Source organism: Notothenia rossii (assembly GCF_949606895.1).
Source record: "Notothenia rossii genome assembly, chromosome: 1".
NCBI classification, from domain to species: Eukaryota; Metazoa; Chordata; class Actinopteri; order Perciformes; family Nototheniidae; genus Notothenia; species Notothenia rossii.
Window position 1 is genome coordinate 48,450,400 of NC_136912.1, and position 6,333 is coordinate 48,456,732.

Consider the following 6,333-nt stretch of genomic DNA (forward strand, 5'->3'; position numbering starts at 1 on the left):
GCATATACTTGTGTTCGTCTGCACATAGTTTTTTGAAGAAATTGACGAGTAGAGGAGACGGGGAAAAAAGTATAAAAGTATCGATCCTATTGGCTCTAGTATCGATATTTTGAAACGTAACGTAATATCGGAAGTATCGATATTTTGGGATCGATCCGCCCACCCCTAGTATTGGCGTCCCGGCTCTTCCACAGAGTTTGCCGCTTGGCACTGACACCAATCAATAAATCGTAATTTAAATAAATATAGGCTAAGTTTAGCATTCTTAATGTAGGTAGACAGAACCTCCCTACACGCAGATCACGCAGACTGCGTGGGCCCTCACCTCACGGGGGTGGCCTCAACCATAGATATATGGCTCATGGGAGATTTTCCAGCGTAGCTCACTGGCCGCCATCTTGCTACTGTCAACAGCTACTCTGGTACGCGCTATGGTAGCTGTTGTAAGGTGAGTGATCTGCACAAAAATACTCTTAAATCGCTGAAATCTTGACTGATTTACAAACGGTTTGGTTTATTATAAACATTATTAGCATGGCTATGATACAGGATGCTTGGACATGTTGAAATTGCAGCTTTTCGTTGTGTATGTGCCGTGGTTGTATTTATTAGCTGGCTAATAACAAGAGGCTGTGAGTGAGACCTAGTATTACAAAGTTGACCCAGCAACTTTACACCAGTGGGAGAGGCAGAACTGCTCTTTCTTTTCAACATAACTTAAGTTACACATGATTTCTTCCAAGTGGTTTGGCTTGTTAAAAATATCTTACATTTTAGATATATTATGATACAGGAAATTGTTGGCTTTGTGTTTGCAGAAGTACCTGACTATGCCTGACTTTTGTGCAGCCTATGGATGCTCTAATCACCGCAGTCTGCAAACAAGAACCCGTGGAATCACCTTCCACGTGTAAGATATGACAATATTATGACTATAATTAGGATAATCATTAATTACTTAGTGGATGTATGTACATTACAAGTCCTGCTACACAGGATCAGTGGGGCTATGTGAGATAATAGTATTGCAAGATTGATGTTGACCCAGCCTCATTAGAATATGTTGCTACCATCTCTTTACACAATTATTTAATGTTTCTTTTGGACACCTTTTTTATAACTCTTAGTCTCTTATTCTTAAAGTATACATTACATACATACATACATACATACATACATACATACATACATACATACATACATACATACATACATACATACATACAATTACCTGAAAAATATGATAATTTCGGTGTGTATTTTTGTCCTTACCCTTAATGTTAAAGGAAAGAAGGGAGGACAATGTTGACAATAATTTATATATCTGGCTAGCTTTTTCATGTTTTTAAGGTTTCCCAAAACCGGAGAGAGGAGGAAGCAGTGGGAAGTTGCAGTGGGAAGTTGCCCTAAGAAGGGACGGTTTTGTTTCCTGTGGCAGGACACTGCTCTGCAGTGATCACTTCAGTTGTGAGGACTTTGACAGGACGGGGCAGACTGTCCGGCTTAAAGATGGTGTATAGTATTCAATTTCCCAGCTCATCTTCAAAGGGTATGTGTATCATTGGCCAACAAGAATTCAAGGTGTATAAGATTTATATATAAATAAGTGATTAAATGTCTCACTTTAGTTTTCCTTTCTGCAAGTTTAGGAATAAATAATGTGTTGTGTATTACAGCACATTTTAAACACTCAAAATGTCTTTAATTATGTTTATTTTAGCCGGAAGCAACAAGAAGCACAACCACTTCAAGAAGAGCGGAAGATGAACCTCAGCCTAATGTTGTGAGTATTCTGAATGTGGCCAAGACCAGAGAGATGGTCATTGATTTCAGAAGGGTGAGGACGTCTCCTCTACACCTGTGCATTCTGGGAGAGGATGTGGCTGTTGTGGAGGACTACAAATACCTGGGAGTGCACTTAGACAATACTGAACTGGTATTCATGCATGTGGAATGTCACTAACAAATGAGAGCATCATATGGCTTGTCATATTAAATCCTTTATCTCGATGGTACCCAGGAAGGTCTATGATGGTGTTACTAGGAGAGCCCAATATAATTTAAGGTGGTACTCTGTGTAAAAAGTTTGAGAACCACTGGCCATCTCACTTGCTCTATGTCACTCATACACTTGAATAAACATGTGCAAACACTTTCATAACACCCAAGGACACCTTACAGGGCATAGGGGCAATATAGGGAACAATTAAAACAGTGGATTTAGTGAGATGTCAGCCGGGGTAAGACAAGACAAACAACAATAAATGGACTACAAATGACACAAAATGACACAGGGTACAGTTTATATTATTCTTGGGCTTTTTTCGACTACAAGAACTCAGCGCACCGTGCTGTGAGGTGGTAACGTATTTCAAAGGTTCTGGATTTGTTTACAAATCTAGAAACTAAATACAAAACTAGGAAATTATGAAGATCTGATGTAAAAAATAATTGTGATAAATGAGACAGAACTAGCCTGTCTGTGAGCTCATTTTATGTTGGTTTGGTTCTTCTGATAAAGGTGTGAATATCTAAATAATATACCACCATATCCAATAGAGAACCGCAGTGACGCGTCATAAAACCCGGAAGTAAGTTAGCATTTTTAGCACTTCTGGTTCCTTCGTCAAAAAGCAATGCATTTTTTCCATAGGGTTTTGGAAAATAGCTCGAAATAAGGTCTGTGATTGACACAAATTTAAGAGATAAATCACGTTTGTTCTACGACATCAAATACATCGCATGAAACGTGCTTGTTCTATTGTTTCCCGGCCAATGTTTTCCAAAGGAGAGTCTGGATTCGTGCCATGAGGTAAGCTGACGTTACATTTTTGTCCATGTCACGGTGAAATGTGAATGATGGGTAGTGACTGTGTCGCCGTTTTAGAGATGGCGCTGCTGAAAAGACCGCAACATAAGTAAAGATAATGAATACATCCTATTAAAACCTGTGTGGCTTATATGATAAGTCTAATTAGTACAAGCAGCATAACGTTTCACCATGTAACTAAAGATTGTAGTCAGGGAAATCAGTTAGACATATTGAACTAATAACAAATCACCTCTGGCTGGCAGAGAACTCTCTGCTCCATAGCTTCTCTTGGATGTAAAATCACATGTACATTTTAAATTTATATTCAATTTAATATTCCATCCCTCATATACTTTTGTATATATAATAACTTATATTTTGTTTTTCTTGTTATGCTGCTGCAACACAAACATTTCCCAAATTGGGATCAATAAAGTAATATCTTATCTTAATTAATTAAGAAATATAACTATTATAATTAGTGTAGCATCTGACACCTATTTTCAATATGGATTAATCTACCATTTATTTCTTTAGTTCAATTTTGATCTATAAAAATGTCAAAATAGTGAAAATGTTCACGAGACTTATCAAAGTGCAAGGTTATATCTTTAGATGTTTGGTTTTAGCCTATGTACTGTATGTCTTAATGCTCTTATATGTGACGGTGTGACTTCCATGAAACTAATATTTTATATCTTCCCAACAGACGAGCTGACAGGAAACCTAACACTCTAACAACCACAACATTGCAAAGGCGAGTAAATGTAAATTAAAAACGATTCACAATTTTTTAATTTTCTTCTTTCTTGCAGTGAGGTGAAGCTGAGCTGACCTTGCACTTGGTGCCAGTAAGGATGTTCCTCACGCAGGCTGAATGTTTCTCCTTCCTTACTGACACAGAAGCCCTTGATTTGCAATGCTTCACTAATTGTCATTTCCCTGGCTCCGTAGGGACACTTTACCTCCAGCACAGCGGAAGACCCTACCAGACCATCTGGAGATGCCCCCAACAATCCTGACTCATGGACCTGCATCTGGGTTGCAGTGGTGAATGCCCTGACGCCCTCACATTCATTCATAGTCCCCCACTGTACAGACAAAACACCATCAAGGGCCTGTTGTTGCCCTAGCACCCTGGTAATAAGGGAAGCAGTCACACGCTTTGACCTCAGGACAGCTCCAAAGTTGCTGGCAGTCAACCTTCCTTTCCTGAACAAATGCCAGTTTGGGTTGGTTCGCTGACCAGTGGTAACCACCTGAATTGCCCTCTGTTGCTCCTCAGACAATGCCATGCTTGCCACAATTGCCTCAGGTCCCTGAGGCCCAACAGATTTGATAATTTCAGGAACAGTAAGTGTTTCCAAGCTGTAGTGTTCCTCTTCTGGCTCGGGGGAGAGAAGCCAATAGATTCCTGAGAACCTGCCCCCGATTCTGTCCCTCAGCCAGTCACGATCTTCGGAGGTGGGCTCTCTTGTCAGCGGGTTAAATTAGTTATTGGTTGGAGGAAATAGCTCCTCCACTGAATGCATACGTTTAGCTGCCTTTGGCTTCCTCCACTGACAGGGGGTGTCAGTGCAGCTGAAATTGTGGATGGCAAAGATGGCTCATGCAGCCGCATGACTGCATTTCCATTCTCCGCGTGGGCATTCACATTTAGTGGAGAGAATTCCCTCTTCTCCTGTAGATACCTGCGGTGGGGGGATTTTTTTTATTATTTAAAATATATTTACATTTGTAATGCCTTCCCAATCATCCCTTTAATTGTTTATAGCCTACTGTATGTTTATTTCATGGATATTTTTGTGTTTTCTGGTGTGTAATATTTGTAATAAAGATTTCATGTGACACATAAAATGGATTTGTTGATGGGAATTAATGTGAATAAATTAACTCTAGGTTAACGGCACTCTTTTTACCACTACTCACCGACACTATAAACCTTGTCCCTCATGCTAGCCCTGACAACACCGGTAAGCACACCTTCATCTAGGCTGCACTGTTTTACGTGTCCTGACTTGTAGTGGACTTGTAGACTTATTTCGAGCTATTTTCCAAAATCCTATGGAGAATTTGCATTGGTTTTTGACGAAGGAACCGGAAGAAGTTTACTTCCGGGTTTAAGGACGTGTCACTTCGGCTCTCTATTGTCATTAGTTGTGTCCCTGTTCCTCAAGCTAAGGCATTGCTAAATTAACAACTCTTGGCTTACAGAGTGGTAACATGAGACCGATTTTTATATATAAAATATAAATATATTTTAATTTTATAATTTATTTTAAATATTAACAATATAATAAAATAAATGGAAATATATACACCGGCAAATATTTAATATAAATACCTTGTGTGTGTGTGTGTATAGCTATTGCTTTATCTGCTTAATGTTATTTTCATAAAAAAGTCCATCATTATAAGTATGCAGTATCATAACTACATCTTTGATGTTTATAAAAAACCAAACCGTTTGAAAATTGGTTGAAAATTGAGCAAGCTATGATTAGTTAAATAGTAAACCATAATGTTATGAATGAGAGCACTGTCTGTAGCAAGATGGCGGCCATGTGGCAACGTCAGTCTCCATTGGCCAGCAGCGCGGGTGAGTCATCTAGTGTTTATATCTATGGCCTCACCTCCTCATCTAAAGCGCAAATGCGGCACAATAAGTGTAAGCGCGTCACAGTTTATCCGCCGCTTCGAGGTTCCGGTGCTCGCAGACCACTAGCGTGGTCACACCAAAGTCTGTGGCGTGCTGCAGTTCCACTTCAGCTTCTGTTTCCTCACCTCCCTCACACACAGGGGGAGGGGGGAGGGGGGAGGGGAACAGAATATAGGATAACCTTTACTTCGTTCTCAGATGTTTTAGCAGTTTAATGGGCTATTACACTGTCAAATAAGTACTTTCTGTTAAATGGGGTAGAGCTATCTTGGGGTAGCTATCTTACTCCTGATAAACACAACACCCTGTCAAAAATATTCACTTGGGTGGAAAAAAAACCTATTCAATATGTCATGGACTCATACAATTGAGATGTAAAAAGGATAAAAACTCTAAAAGTCAAAAAATAAAAACATTTGTTATAATCGGACTGAAACTGTGTCAGTTTACTGTTTTATATAAATTGAACCATCAACCAGTAAAATGAGGATTACAGTCATAATGGTATGTTTTTGTGTGCAATCTTACACATTGTTCACAACTGTTGCTGGTGAGAGAGAGTAGACCAACATCTCCACCCTGCTTTTTTCTGAGCTTTCAAGTTTGAGGTTCAATTCAATTATGTTGCAAGAAAATGAGCCTGATCCATTAAAATGGACATTCACTCGCTGATGCCTCTCTGTAAATCAGAGATGGATGGGGTGTTCAAAAGAAGAAGAAAAAATCACAAATGAGTTGTTCAAACTTAATAGAGATTGAGCTAATATCTACCTTCATATAGTCATGTGACTTTCAGATAACTTGTACTTTTTTTTGATAATTTCCCACAAAAGTCTTATGATATTTTACAAGTTACACTTGA

At 39.1% G+C, this 6,333-nt stretch overlaps 2 long non-coding RNA genes across 2 annotated transcripts; both read left to right on the forward strand.

Moving 5' to 3' along the window:
- The first annotated feature begins 426 nt into the window (after positions 1 to 426).
- On the forward strand, positions 427 to 1,488 carry LOC307039015. Its single transcript, XR_013808107.1, has 3 exons — positions 427 to 448; positions 819 to 910; positions 1,333 to 1,488. It is a non-coding gene; the product is annotated as an uncharacterized lncRNA (long non-coding RNA).
- A 73-nt stretch (positions 1,489 to 1,561) lies between these two features.
- LOC307039012 lies at positions 1,562 to 4,669 on the forward strand. The gene is made up of 2 exons (XR_013808106.1): positions 1,562 to 3,569; positions 3,767 to 4,669. It is a non-coding gene; the product is annotated as an uncharacterized lncRNA (long non-coding RNA).
- The last annotated feature ends 1,664 nt before the right edge of the window (positions 4,670 to 6,333 follow it).